At 40.8% G+C, this 15,704-nt stretch overlaps 1 long non-coding RNA gene across 1 annotated transcript in view; it reads left to right on the forward strand.

Moving 5' to 3' along the window:
* LOC109311105 overlaps positions 1-13,394 on the forward strand; it is a 19,710-nt gene extending 6,316 nt beyond the window's left edge. The window contains exon 3 of the long non-coding RNA XR_002101418.1: positions 13,383-13,394. This is a non-coding gene — a long non-coding RNA (uncharacterized LOC109311105). The remainder of the gene's footprint in view (positions 1-13,382) is intronic.
* Positions 13,395-15,704: the final 2,310 nt, after the last annotated feature.

A 15,704-nucleotide genomic window follows, 5' to 3' on the forward strand; every position in this document is an offset into this window, starting at 1 on the left:
CATGGAGAACCTGGAGAGGGTCCAAAGGAGGGCCACTCATATGGTTGGGGGCCTCCATGGCCAGCCCTATGAGAAGAGGCTGAGGGACCTGAATCTCTTCAGTCTCCACAAGAGGAGACTGAGGGGCATCTTGTGGCTGCCTACAACCTTATCAGGGGCCAGTGGCAGGGACTTGGGGGAAGTCTGTTCACCAGGGCCCCCCTTGGTGTTTCTAGGAACAATGGCCACAAGCTGAGGGAGGATAGGTTTAGGTTAGATATTAGGAAGAACTACTTCACTGTAAGGGTGGCCAGAGCCTGGAATAGGCTTCCCAGAGGGGTGGTGTTCTCACCTTCCCTGGAAATCTTCAAGAGGAGACTAGATAGGCACCTGGCTGGAGTCTTATGACCCCTCCCACCCCCAGTGCTCCTTCCTGCCCATGGCAGGGGGTCAGATTAGATGATCTGTCTAGGTCCCTTCTGTCTCATTGATTCTATGATTCTAAGTATTTAAATGCCACTTACACAAACTTTTGCTAATGTTTCAGCAAATAAGGATAATTCCAAAGTGTATTATTTTCATTCTTTGAAAAGGAATGGTCAGCATTGCAAAAAATCTGATAGGAAGATGGCCTTGCAATCTAAAATTGCAAATTTTAAGTGGAACAGTTTATTTACTACACTTCCAATTATAGAATCACATTTTCAGTTTCCTTTAACTTAGCCAAAAGGAAACCATACAACAGGCTAAATGTGTCTACTTTATGTGGATATTCATTGGAAAGTTTAGGCAAAAAATTTTCATCCTTTTTCAAGAGCAGCATGAACTTAAAATTTAATATTTACCACATTAAAAATAATCCTGCAGCCTGTTTCTTGAGAGATTAAATAACCCCTGTGCTTGGAGCAGGAACTTAAAGTTTGGCTAGGCAAGTCTGAAAATTGCTTTTATGTCGATGATCTGATTTTTCTGTTCCTATAAAACACTGTCCATGCTTATGTTTCAACAGTTTCTAAACTTTTGAATAATTTCAGTTCACACATGCTCAATAAAGTCATATTAGAGTTGTACAATTCAAATTATTTGGTCTAAATTGAGAATGCTGCACTACAAAGAAACATCTCCAACTCCTACACTCCAACACTTTCCTTATAGTTGTCCTTCTTGCTACAGTTTTGGCGCATCTACACAAAATGTTTACTGCACTGTAGCTTAATAACATTGTGCAGTAGTATGCTGGTCAAAAAACTTGCTAATAAGTCACTGCACAGTGTTAATGTTATTAGGCTGCTGTGCAGTAGCCATCACAAAAAATTGTGTGCTGGCCCTACTGCACAGTAAATATAGTTACTGCACATTTAGTTAGTACTTCATTAAGCAAGTACTAAAATAAATGCAATGTGCAGTAACTACTGTGCATGAATGAAGGTGTAGGTATGCCCTTTGTGGTGCTTAGTGCCAAAAGTGGGAATAGTAATATTGTCTCTACAGTGCTCATAATGTGCCTTGCTGTAGCCCAGTCAGTGTGGTGGTGAAGTTGGAAAATAGCAGACTGACATGGGATCAGAACTGGACATGAGAGAAGTAAATTAAAACAGAGAGCCTGTAAGGCAACTTGGAGTAAGACAAGAGTGGGGAAAAGTCTGAGCTGAAAACTATGAAGGTGTGTAGGAAGGCATTGTGATTGAGGAACCAGGGACAGGAAAAGACTAGGCACTGCCAAGCGAGAAGCTGGAATGAATCTAACTGGAGCCTGCAGAAAACTGAAGAAAGTGTCTGAATTGCGCTGGAGAAAAGTAGAACTTGAACAATGATCCTAGATAGGGAGATGACAAACTGCAAGTAGATTAGAAATGGAAGGATATTGAAGAACACAGACTGAGACTGGCACTAGGAGCTGGTAGAGGCTTGGGGAGACAAGGCTGAGGAAAAGATCATTTTAATTCAAGGAAAGGTGGAAGATGACTGGTGCAGAAGGTATCAGGAAAGGGGAAAATGACTCTAGGAGATTCTCTACTATCTACAGTGTAATTTCTTTCAAAACTGGGAGTTGAATCCAATGAACCTCATCATTGTTGTGTTGTTGGAACTTTGGAAAACTAACCCTCTAGTTGCTAGTGTCTGTAGAGGACAGTAATGTTTTGCTACTATCAGTTACTATGTTAATTTAAGTGGCTGAGATCTGAGCAGTAGATGTGAAGGTCCAACCCACTTGATGATCAATACAGGAATTGGTATGAATCCAAATCATGGAATGTTTCTGATTGTTACAATTTGTATTTTTTGAAAGCTAAGAAATTTTACACATCAAGGTTTCAAATCAAGCACCTAAGAAATTAAAATTGGCAAATTTGCTCAGTTTGTGTATCTGCATTATGATAAAGCCTTTAATAACATGAGACCTGCTCTGAGATGGATTGTGGTTGCTTGGTGACGGATGCAGCGCTGTATAGGCTTTTGCATGGAATAAATAACAGAAAGGTAACAGAAACTGCAAGATTGATCCCATGGTTATGGCAACTGAATGCCAACCTTGAAATTTGTATTTCTCCTTGGCTATGCCACATTTTAAAAGGCTACAAAATATGGTTTCCTCATTTTTCTGGGTACAAGTAAAATCAGCTTCAAATATAATCAATGGGCACTATGTTTTGAACTTATAAAATGCTATATAGTGCTAAATACTCTAATAGTTATTCCTGGATTTCTCGGAAGGGGCATCCAGAATTAACCTTGCTCAGCCTCAGTTCACAATCAATAAAATGAAGTCAATAAAAATACCGCAACAAGGCATTATGACAAGGAAATAGTTCACACTGTAGATCATATGGCTACAATAGTTATCAGTGTGTTAGAAAAGCACATGAAGAAATTAAGAAATATTTACTCAGGGCGCAATTTGAAGATAATATTGTAGATGCAATGTGGAGCCATTTATTAAACAGTAAGTATGAAAAAGAATATTGACCAAGTGCTTATTCCAAGAATATGTTCAATCCTTTGCACTAAATGAGGCAGGAGTCCTGTGGAAAATACTCTATGGAAACACACTTAAATAAAGGTGATACATTAAATTGTGGACTTTCTGGAGCATTGAGGGCCTGGTTTTGAAATCTTTGTAATCTGTAAAACAGATTTGATCTGTAATAGACACAGAGAACAATGGAAGAGTAGGAAGCAGATTCATTAAAGAGTGGCACAGATTTTTAAAATACATTTAGTAAGATAAGATGCACTAGTTGCTTGAACTATAAATAAAATGGCAGATGGTTTTGGTAAATCAAATGGTAAAATTCAGGCAGACAGTTTTCCATTTTAGCAATTTGGTTTAATATAATAGAGTATGTTGGTAGAATTATATGGTTTCAGGGGTCTTTAGATTACAATAATTCTCCCTCATGACTTTTTTTATATAACTTCAGTGATTTTAATTGGCTTACAATAACAGTTTTAAAATAAAATATGCACGAATCCTGCTACCAAGAGAAAAGGAATGGAATTTCTCAATATGTTGTAAAGAATTACTGTAGTAAAGTGCTGTTTTAGCATGGTCTCCTTCCTGTCAAATAAAGATTACGTTCAGGTTCTTCCTGTTGCTTTGGCTAATATGGATATTGAGAATGATTACTGAACTAAACAGGCAAGAGTGTGATTGAGACCTGTGAGGATAAACCAATTCTCTAGACATCAATTCCCTCCAGCATAGTTGTGTCATTGAGCGTTTGTCATTAGAAGGGGAAAGTGCAGAATATTGTTACTAACTCCCCTTTTTTCCACTACAGATTTTCTAGATGTCATTGGATCAGTGTCTTTTAGCTTAAGGATGATATGAGGGAGTCAACAAGAGCTGGAGAATATCACAATTGCAGGTGAGGTATGTAACTTTGCAGACAAAAAGGGTTTCTGGAAAGGTTGAGGCTGCAGGCAGAAAATGTATCTGGTTAAATTTGTTAGTAAGGAGAAAATTGTCTTGTCCTCTTTGCTTTCCTGTTATTTATGCATCTGGAAAACTTAATGGCCAGGGTATGTAGCTGCACAGAAACAGTTGACATGTTTCACATTCTTAAAAGAAATTTAGTCTGACTAAACTTTGTTTTATTTTTCTGGAGGATGTCTCCAATGTATGATTTATTTGGATTACTTGATACAAAGATTTCTCACAATATAAAACCCCTTTCTCTATTGTCCCAGTTTCACTTATACAAATTTCTTGTATCATGAATTTTGTAGATTCCTGACAAGGTCCCACATGTCACTAAGCCTGTTAAGTCAATGCTGCTCAATGCAGTGCATCTAAAATCAGTTTCATTCACATTAGACCATAACACAGATGGAACATTATTCATACATTAGACTTTCTAAGTGGAGTAGAACAGCACCTTACATATATTCCTTACAATTGTATATGCATTTCTTTATTATATATGGTTCAGTAACCTTTAGTAGAAAACCAGAAGATACCTCCAGAGGCAACACACTGTACATCAAAACTCACTTGTACTCTAACATCTGTCAACTTTTCCCTAGGATCTAGTTGTGCCAGGATATGCGTCATTTCTTCTAATGACTTATCAAAGGAGAAATGCTGACTGAGAAAACGGAAGTACCATAGGAATGAAGCTGATATTACTTTCTGCCATTTTCCCAAAGAATACAGTTCAAAACACACTTATTGATATCCTGCATTAAATATCCTTACTCTGTCTTAACTTGAATTATACCCTGCTTTTATAAATTTCTGAAAATAAGGCAAAGAGATTTTGTTGCAATATGCATGGGTGCACTGGAAATCCCCAGCAGGTACTGGCTAGAACTAAACAGTGAGGCTTTCCCATCCTAGGAAAATTCGCCACTATTTTTTTTTTCCTGTTCCACACAAGGCAAAACTAATGCCTGAAGACATTTTTATGAAAATGAGAGAAAGAGATAGGAGGTAGAAGAGAGTGAGGAGCCTGTTGTGGAAAACCAATAATCAAATATATACAGCATTTGGGATGTGGGAAGCTATTTTGAATTATTTGGAACAGGAATTTGATGCAAGATTTCCCACATCTCACATGTGCTCAGTAAATTGGGTCTTCAGAGGTGAGTCTCCCAGATTTTGCATTTGGAACTTTTCTTTGTGTAACTGTTCATTGCACTATAGAGAGAATGATTCAAGCGCTCGTGGCACCCATTAGGAACATTGTGGCTTTAGGTTCAAAACTTTGCTTACCTTATTAAGGGCAAAGATTTCTTCACCCTGTATCACCCATGTTAGATGGCTTCAACACCAGCCGCTTGCAGTAGTGATTATCTTTTACTGGACCTGATGCATGGTTGGGGGAGATTTGTAGACAAGCCTTCAGTGACAAAACGGGTACCTGAAGGAAGATACTTTGTGCCAAGAAGCTTGTCTCAAATCTTTCTCAACCACATAGTTGGCCCAGTGAAAGATGATCGACCTTGAGCACTATCACACTTTCTTTGTTCCTTTCCCCTCATCTCAAATACCCTTGCCCCTCTTGCATCACCTGAACCATCACAGCTATACCATCACTCCAATACTACCTCACCATCTGCTGGCTATTCTGGTGTCTCTGCTTTTCGCCAGAAATTTCATCCAGGACTGAATTCCTTCTCAACAAAGGCTTATTCAAAACTGATCCTTTCACATAAAAAGTGTGTTGTTGATGGAAAAGTGTTTTATGACCCACACAATCTTAATTAAAGTCCTGCCCACCTGTGGTACAGTTTCTTTTTTTTAAAAGAGATTACTTAAGGAAATTAAAAAGACTGAGCCCACTCTCTCTTTTAAAAATGTCTTTACATGAAAACATTTTCTATGAATGTTTGCATTTAATCTGATATGCACCCCAAGGGATATTGTGTAGCTTTTTCACAACAATAGTTTAATTGGGTTAGGATTATTATAACTAATTATTTATTAGGACAAGCATAAAACAAATCTACATTTCCTGGAGGACAATTAAGTTGCAGTACTTTTATACTGCAGCAAATGTGAACAATCTAAGAAAAAAAAAATTTCCAAACACAAAATGATCAGTGAAGTAATTCAAAGAAGGAGAACATGAACAAATATATCAGTCCTATCCATACTGACTGTTGAAACACCTCATACAGGTGCTTTATTCTGCACTAAAGCAACATGGGAAAGCTCCAGATGTTGAAACTCTGTCATTTTCAGCAAGGCTCTCATGAGCACCAAGAACCAAGCCAAATCCTTTGATTGCTACAGTCAGTCAGTTTCAGCTGCTCTACTGAATGGGAGTGTGTCTGGTGGTGTTTTGAGAAGTAAAATTCTCCTTAGTTAAAAATAAGCTACCCCATGTTAAATTACAGCTTTGATAGTTTAAGTCTAGGTGTTTGTTAAGTATAGCTCCATATCCTCATGTTTACTAAAATCGGAGAGAAGGGAATGAATTCAAAACTCTTAAAATCCATTCAAACATACTTTCAAAATGTAAAGAAGTATGTCAGCCTTAACTAAAATACTGACCAGGAGCAACATATGTTGTCTCTGTGGAAAGCCCTAAATGGCGGATTTAAGGAAGATAATGATCTCCCAGCTGCTGCTCCCCAGTTGCAATCTCAGAGCCAGGGGCTTTCCACAGCTAAACAATAGTGTGTCTGTCCCATCCCAGAGTGGACAATAACCTGTGTGGTGCAGGTACCTTGGATGCAGTAAAATGCCAGAGAAGATATTTAAGAAAATAGGGTTTGTTTGTTTTTTTCCCTACTAGTTTCAGCTACCTGTATCAAGGTTCTATACCACCTGAGTGAAGGTTTGGCCATATCTTCTTTAAACAGGGCTGTTGTCTCACACTGGACCAGATAGCTTCCTTGAACTCGCCTACCATGACTTGGATAGAAAAGGAAGGGACCATGGATGAATATGGTGCTATAAGACAAGTTGATGTTAGCTCTGTGACTTTAAGAGACCAGCTCCTCATCACAGGGCTGCACCATCCCCATCCCCTGCCCTTACTACACCAGTTGTTATGGCTTTCATCACCTCAGTTCTCCTTTATGAGGGTCTCTGCCCCCGACTGCCTTTGCCAGGCTCCTGATACCTCATTCCTAGTTCACAGTGGCTTGCCCCATTCTTCCCCACATGGGTCCCAAGCCAGTCTTCCCACCACTCCTCCCAGCCCTTGTTCTTCAGAGCTAGGTCAAAAAGAGGTAACGCTTCAAACTCATTTCCCCACATGCTCCCATCTCTTCTTTCTTCCAGGTAACCTTAGTGGCTGCTCTCACATACCAGGATCCAACTCACCGGCAGTGACATTCCAGCTCTCTTGTCTCCCTGTCTCTGCAGGTATGTAGTTCATCAGGATTTGTCCCCCAGTCTGATGGGTAGGTCCCTCATCATTGCTCTCTCCCCATCCCCTCTAGGGATCTTCTGAAGGGTCTCTTCTCTGCCTCATCAGGGTTCCTTTAATCTCCTGCCCTGATTGGATGTGTTTGCCATGGCAACTCCTCATTCTCTACTTCTCCAAATCTTGCAGGTGATTCAGATTGTTAGACCCCGACTCCATGTGGCGCCCAACAACTGGGAGATAACAGTCCAATTACCCATGGATCCTGTTACTCATTAGCCAGAGCAGAGCAGGGAGCAAACACCAGCACACATTGCTCACAACAGCTTTATTCAGAATGGAGACAGCTTCAGACAAGGGGCCTCACGCCATAACAGATGGGATCCTGCCCCAAATGATAGATTTTTCTTACTTTTATACACTTTAGTTTATACTCATTAACATTTACTTCACCTCCAAATTATTGTCACCCTAACAGGGATAATTACCCCCTGGGTCCTCTGTGTGGCATTTCTTCTGCTCAGGTCTGCTGCATCTCTTCTTCCCATTTGGGCTTGTCTTGGTAAGTTGCTCTTTTCCCTCTTCCCCTTTGGGGTTTTGTGACAGGGCATGTTTACTGACCTGCCACAACCTGTCTCAAATTAGACGGCAATATCTTATCAAAACATCTAATACTGCAGAGGTCCATCCAGGTTCAAATAAATGCCTCCCCTCAGTCTAGTGACAATAGGAAACCATCAGTTACTCCACACAAGAGAGATTACATACTCTGTACTTGCCTGAATTAGATTGTGCTCTGCCTAAGGTATTCATTTCAATTTGATTTGCTTGTAGTTGGCTTTCAGCTGAAATGTTTACTGGCTCTCTCACTACACCATGTTTGACACTGGTTAGTAGTTGGCTAGAGCTGGCATACACAGAGTGAATTTCATCACTTATGGTCAGATTCCTGTGTGTTAAAAAAACAAAGGAAGACACTATTCCAGAGAAAGGTCTTGCATTATTTTAATCATGGGTATCAGCAGTTTCTCAGGACTTTCACAAGCCAAGAACATGGGCCACAGATCCTTGGCTGAAACATCTTCAAGAATTTCTTAAATGAGCTGATGTCTAGAAATGCTGAGAAGCTATTCAAGCAGGACATATCTGATGTGTTTAGGAAGCTTAACTGAAGACCTTTTACAACTTGGTATATAACACTTCTTTATTTTTTGTTAATATATATCATATAATGTCTAATCAACTGACCTAAACAGAGCAAAAATAAATTAACTGGGTATAGATTTGAATTCACAGAACTTTAGTCTCATCAAATATCAATCCTAAAGTCTAAGCAGAGCCTTCTCTATAGACAGTTCTCTAAATTAGATATTTAAAGATTATTTCTGAATGCCTTCCCCTCCAGTACTCTTTCCTTTACACTTCCATTGGGCTGTAATATGTAAATAAATAGGACTTAAAATATTAAGTATTATCACCTTCTCTCTTGAGATTTCTACAGTCTGAATTAATAATAGCAGTTAGAAGGTTAGACTCAGAATCACTGGGATTGAATTATCATCTGAAGCTGTAGTAGATAATGCCTACATTATCATTCGTCTTCCTCTGCCATATTGTTATAATTTTCAGATACAAGCCAGAAGTTCTGGAGTTGTATATACTCTTTTTATACTTTTGGAGGAAGGTGTGGTGTATTTTTCTGTAAAGAATCCAAAAATTTATGTTTGGCTACCAGGTGAATATTCTGCCTGGCATTTATGAACTACTGAAAGAACAGTTTTAACTTGTATAGCTGACTTTCAAAGTACAAGGTCTATGAAAAACATATTGTAATGCAATGTTACCCATAACTCCCTTAACAGGAGTTTAAATAAAAGATGACCCAGTAGAATTGCAGTGTGCATTGTTGCCATTTACTGGAATGGAATAATGTCTCAAGCTTACAGCCAGCTGAAAGTAGAGCACTGAAGCCTCAGTCTCTTGGGAGAAACAAAAGGTTTTTCAGTTTCTTGGGCCAAGCACAGCTGTATAGAAATAGCATGCCATAAGTATTAGGAGAGGAATACTTACAAAATATATATGAATAGAGAAAAATATAGTATGCTAACATCCTATATATGTTTTTATTGTTGCTGACATTTTATTTTCATTCTCAACCTCACCAGTCCTTTTGCAACACTCATTGTACAAAACAAGCCAAGTTAAAATCAGAATCAATGTCTCAGAACTTCCTCAGTTTTGATTTGTAGCATTCTATTTGTCTGCATCCCTCCATACCAGATACAACCTCATTTCATTTATGTGTGTGCATGTTTATGCGTGTACATGAATTTTATTCCATCACCTCAGTAACAACAACAGAGCCGAATGGAGTCTCTCCACTCTTCAGATTCTGTGGTCTGAAATTAGCCAAGTGTGTGACCGCAGATCCTTGGCTTATGCCTCCAGTACCTGGGATTCCCAGGTGATCCTCCATTCAAAGGCTAGCCAAGCCTGTGAGTGTCTATCCTTCCCAATGAGCTAAGATCAGATGCATACAGTCAGGCATAGTTGTAAGCAGATATGTATTTATAATTGATTACTATTCTTTATCATTTTTAGCTTATACAAGTTATGTATTTGTATTGTTTTGCAATATAATATACAACATAAAACCAAAGTAACTCTTTTTAAAAAAAATGCAGATATGTTACACAAAGCAAAAGAAAAGAAAACTTTAGCTACTGACAAGCAGGCAGAGAAATGACAACCAGAACAACAGCAACAACAAATATAAAAGACTCTATCACTGTAACATCTCCTGATGGGAAAATTTATCAAATGAAGAGATTTCAGTTGTAGGATATGAGGCATAGGGCATTGCCACAGTAGCTGGAAGTTGTTCCAGTTCATTACCTTCTCTTGGCTCAGAGAATCCCCTTCAGCACAGGGTAACCCTTTTAACACTGAAATGTATGAATTATATCTGTTTTTGGATCAGCATTGTTTTAATCTAACAGAATAGTGAGATTTTAGGTCAAGTTTCCTGATGTGCCATGATTTTTACAAACAGCAAATGATCTGGCATTACCAAATTAAGGTAATTATATCTATGTCACTATGACAGGATGAGTCAAAACCTGGAAATATTCCAGTGAAGATGTTCTAGAATCATCCCCAGGGGCTACATTTAGGCAAAGTGGAATTTAGGTTTCAATCCAGCACAGAGGTACATTCCAGAGCATATTTACTGGTGTATATCCCACTTGAGGGTGGGTGCAGTGTAGTGGCAATGCATAGGGGGTGCACAGGGGTGCATGTGCAATGTGCACCCCCTGAAAGCACTGGTGCACCCCCCCCACAGCCAGTGCTCCCCACTTAGGTTATGGGTGGGGGAGGCAGGCAGGAGCACTGGTGCCCCCCCTGTGAGAGCTGCATGGGCAGTGGGGGTGCCAGGAGAAGCACCACTGGCACTTCTGGGAGCACTGCTGGCACTTCCAGAAGTGCCACTTGAGCTTCTGGGTTGGCACAATTGGCCATGGGTGGACCCCTCCCCCACTCAGCGAGATTGCCCATGATGCAGTGTGCTTAGGAATGCCCTGTTGCCACATTGTAGACATGCCTGCTGAGATCTACATCTACAGAAATCTTTACTAGCACTAAGTAATCTTCTGACTGTATCCCAGTAATATGGGTTTATAGGAAGGTACACATCATGCATACCAAACTTATGAAAAAAAATTAAACAGAAATGGAATGGCTTGCCCAAAGCCACAAAACAAGCAAAAATTTATAACCATAATTATAACTCAGTACTTCCTGGTTCCTACTGTTGTGCCCAATCTGTAGCACTAGTTACAGGAGCTCCCTTGTTTGTCCGCCTCTCTTGGAATTACTGGCTCTGGGAGCTATTCCTTCTGTGAATGATAGCAATGTTTTATGGTGTCAGAGTGTTCAAAAGCAGGTTTTGTGGGTGAGTTATCTCATCCCATCATACCTACCCCAGTAACTCCCAGATATAAATTATAATTGAGCAAACAAATTCAGACCATATCTAGTGAAAATTTCAGTTCCATCACTTGCCATATAATAATCTATATCTCTTTTTAAGAAGACGTATGGAGAGTTTTCTACAAACTGGGGGGGGGGAAGGTCTCTTCAGCCTCTCATGAAATTGTGCACTTACATGTTAACCTTTTTATCCTTCTGACTTGCCCTAGCCACGTGATGAATCAGAGGCACTGTGGGTTTTACGGTTGGCTGAAAAGAATGACAAAAGTGGGATCTAGCCCATACAAATGTAAGATGAAATCTTGGGTCCACTATAATGGGTCACAGGCCTCGAGGGTAACTATTTGCTCCCAGAGATGGATAAGTGCAAACAGCTTCTAGTCCTTTTGCAGTTGAGACGTCAGTCCTCCTTGACATATGAGATATTTAAAAGACATCAAATAGCATTCTGAAAACAGGAATAATGTAATTTTCTTTGGGCCACACTAAAATGCATTGACTGTTGCACTTTAATTATTGCTATTTTTAATGAATACATATAAAAATAGACACAAAGTAAAAAATACAACCTGTGATGATTTCCTCACACATCTGACAGTTGGACTTACTAGAACCTGCCTCTGGCTGGAGAAGGTTTGTGGCAGTTGCTCAACATTTTGGGGAGAGGATTATTGTTGTTGACACATTTGCAATAAGGTAACATTTGTGTGCATGAGTGACTAAATTGCACTCTATTAGACCACATTCCATAAAATGACAAACTCATCAATAAAAAGAAAAGAAATAAAAACTGTAGTTTGGGATTTGAGCAGCTTTGGGGAACTGGAACTATTTAGTATGATTGCATGTCTGTATCCTATGGCAGATGAAAGAAATTATTACTTGCTCTATAGGAATTATCAACAATTGATGACTTGCTGGTAAGTTTACATTGTTCTTAATTTCCCAAATAAAGCAGAAACATGAAATAGTCATGACTTTCAAGCTTTAAAAAACAAAGAAGAGAAAAAAGAGACAAAACCCAAGGTGGCTCTTTTGGTTCCTAAACTTCTTCAACAGTTTTCAAGTAAATTTTGCCTACTCTACCTGAGGAAGTTAGGGTAAACTATATTTCCTGGATTAAAAGATCAATGAAATCTAACAGTTAAATTACAGATAAGTAATAGAAACACTTCTTGATAAATGGTCGGTGAAAGGGGAAATATAAGGAATAAACATGGCTTGCAATAGACCATATTTTATACTTAAAGATAGCTTGAAAAGCAGCACATGGAGGAAGTTAAGATGACTATACAGTGTGTTGACAAGGGTCACTGGTAGTTCTTTGTTTGTTAGAAGATAATGCTTTTCATTTTTGAGCCTTTTTTACTAAACATAATATAGTCCTATTTCTTGTGTGATGGTACCTGCAGACTAGCCCAAGATACTTTCCAAAGTAGGGGTTGTAGAAATGTGTTTCCCTAACTTATACAGTGAATGGTTATTGCTTTCCCAGCAAAAAATACATGGAGGAAGATGCCCCTGCCCCAAACTCGTCTTTTGAACAGCTGCCAACTTTTCAAAGATATTTAATTTTCTTAAATATTAGGCACCTATCAGAAATTCCTTATAAGCTGAAGGAGCTGGCTGAAGTCATAGCAGAACCCCTGGTTAAACTCTTTTACAACTCATGGCACTCTGAAGAAGTCCCTGAGGACTGGAAGAGAGCCAATGTTGTGCTCATCCACTAGACGGGCAGAAGGGAGGACTCAGGTAATTATAGGCCAATCAGATTAACTTCCATCCAAGAGAAAATCCTAGAAAAGTTCATTAAGGAGTTTATCAGTGATAAGCATGCATAAGGTAAGATTCTGAATGACAGCCAGCATGGCTTCATTGTGGGCAGGTCTTGCCTTACCAATCTCATCTTCTTCTATGACCAGGTAACTTGCCACCTGGACATGCAAGAGCAGGTTGAAATTGTATACTTAGACTTCCAAAAGGCCTTTTATATAGTATCCCACAATATTCTCACAAGAAAATTGAAGGATTTGGGGCTTAACTCCAAGACAGTCAGGTGGGTGAGAAACTGGTTGTAGCATAGAACCCAGACAGTCATAGTGAATGGATCTGTGTCGTCCTGGTGAGAAGCGGGCAGCAGTATCCTGCAGAGGTCAGTGCTCAGTCCAGTACTTTCAAAATCTTTATTAACAATTTGGACATGGGAGTGAAAAGCTACCTGGCTAAGTTTGTGGATGATACCAAGTTACAGGGGAGCATGGTCATACTTGTAGATAGGCTACAGATACTGGCGGACCTAGACAGGCTAGCAAGTTGGGCAGATCAGAATCTGATGAAGTTCAGTGTCAAGAAATGTAAAGTGCTTGGGATGAGCAACCCCAACACACCTACAGGCTTGGCAGCACCAAACTAACTAGCACCATGAAGGAAAGGGACCTGGTGACATGAATGGTGCATGCCCCTGCTGGCTGGGGGGGTGGGGCATGGCTGCACTGGCAGGAGCATGGCGGTGGTGGGAGCCTGGCAGTGATGAGTGGAGAGCTTCCACAGATGCGCTGGTACTGTCAACAGTGTGGGGGGAGGGGGGCATGGAGTGCCAACCATGAATCAGTGACCACCAACAGGTGCCACCTCCAGCAGCAGCCCGGTGCAATCACAGACCACCCACAGATGCCACCAGCAGTGCTGGCAGCAGGGTGGAGAGTGGTGACTGCCTGGAGGGGATGCACTGCCACATGCAGCAGGTGCATATATGCACCCACATGCACCCCCTACGCATTGCACCTGCCTGGGGGTAATAATAGAACACTGTATGAATATAAGCTGGCAGTGCAATGCTGTAGCCAGTAGGGGAAATAATACTCTGGCATGCATCAATTGATGATTATTCTGTTCTACTCAGCACTGGTGAGAACACAGCTGGATACTGCACCCAGTTCTAGGCACCACACTTTAACAAGGATGTGGACAAACTTGAGAGAGTCCAAAGATGAACCACCCATATGATCAGAGTCTTAAAAGACAAGCCATATGACGAAAGGCTGAGGGATCTGGGACTCTTCAACCTGAGGAAAAGAAGGCTGAGAGGGGACCTGGTAGCAGTTTAAAGTTACGCTAGGGGTGTACATCAAGGGCTTGCTGAGCAACTGTTCACCAGGGCACCTGAGGGGAAAACCAGGAGTAATGGTCACAAACTCCTGGAAGAGTGATTCAGGCTCAACATTAGGAAAAATATCTTCCCAGTCAGGTTGTTCAGACTGTGGAATAAGATCCCTCCATAGGTGATACAGTCACCTACCCAGGAAATCTTCAAGAGAAGACTAGACAATCACCTTGCTGGGGTCACCTGACTGCCAGTTATCTTTCAGGCTTGGTGTAGGGGGCTGGACCCAATGATCTTCCAAGGTCTCTTTGGACTTACAATCTATGAATCTATGAATCCTTCAATATTAGACCTCAGTATTGTAAAAAGTTATGCATTAGGCCTGTGCGAGTAGGAAGGTGTTTGATCTGGCTTTGGATCTGGCCACTTTGGATGTCACTGATCCAATCCAGAACTCCTGATCAGTTTGCTGCTTTGATCTGGCTGAAGTGGCTCCAAAGCTTTGGAACCACCTCAGAGATGTGGCCATATGCTATAATGGGGAATCAGTGAAATATCTATAACTTTGTTGTTTTATCTCCAATTTGGGTGATACTTGCAGGAGTGGTAGCCTCTTCTGAGTGCATGAAGCCTGCCAAGCTTGAAGATAGGTGCAGGGGTTTGGGAGGAACTGCACCCCAAATTCTTGAAAGCAAAACTACTGTCACATCTATGTGTTACACCACAGGGGGGTGAAAACTGCAGGGGTGGTAGCCCCTGATGAGGCCACAAAGCATGCCAAGCTTCAAGAATATAGGTTTCAAGAATTTGGGGGAACTGTACCTCATGCCGCTGACAGGCAAAATTTATGACACAGATGACCCCATGTGTGTTAAGGTGCAGCAGGCTGAAAATTGCAGGGGTGATGGATCATGCTCAGGCCACAATGCATGCCAAGTTTCAAGAAGGTATGTGCAGGGGTTTTGGGGGAACTGCACCTCAAGCTGCTGACAGGCAAAACTCATGATGTGGGTGGGTGCTTGGGTGACTGCATCTGTCTTGGGGCACACGGGGGTGAAATCTAGTGCAGGTCTGGGTGCTGGGCCATGTCAGGCCACGAAGCCTACCAGATGTGTGTGCATCTCACTGGGGGAGTATGTCTTCTGGGGCCCTGCATCTCAAGCTGTTGACAGGCAAAACTCATGATGCAGGTGGGTAACGTGTGTGTGTTAAGGTGCGCTCTTCCTGGCACTGGGGCCTCTGCACAACATGGCAATGTCCCTAGTGAGGTCTCCTCCCCGCCTACAGCCTCATTCCCAGTCCTCCATTTTATG

This window comes from Crocodylus porosus, unplaced genomic scaffold, assembly GCF_001723895.1.
Source record: "Crocodylus porosus isolate Cpor-Errol unplaced genomic scaffold, CroPor_comp1, whole genome shotgun sequence".
In the NCBI taxonomy this organism is placed as follows: domain Eukaryota; kingdom Metazoa; phylum Chordata; order Crocodylia; family Crocodylidae; genus Crocodylus; species Crocodylus porosus.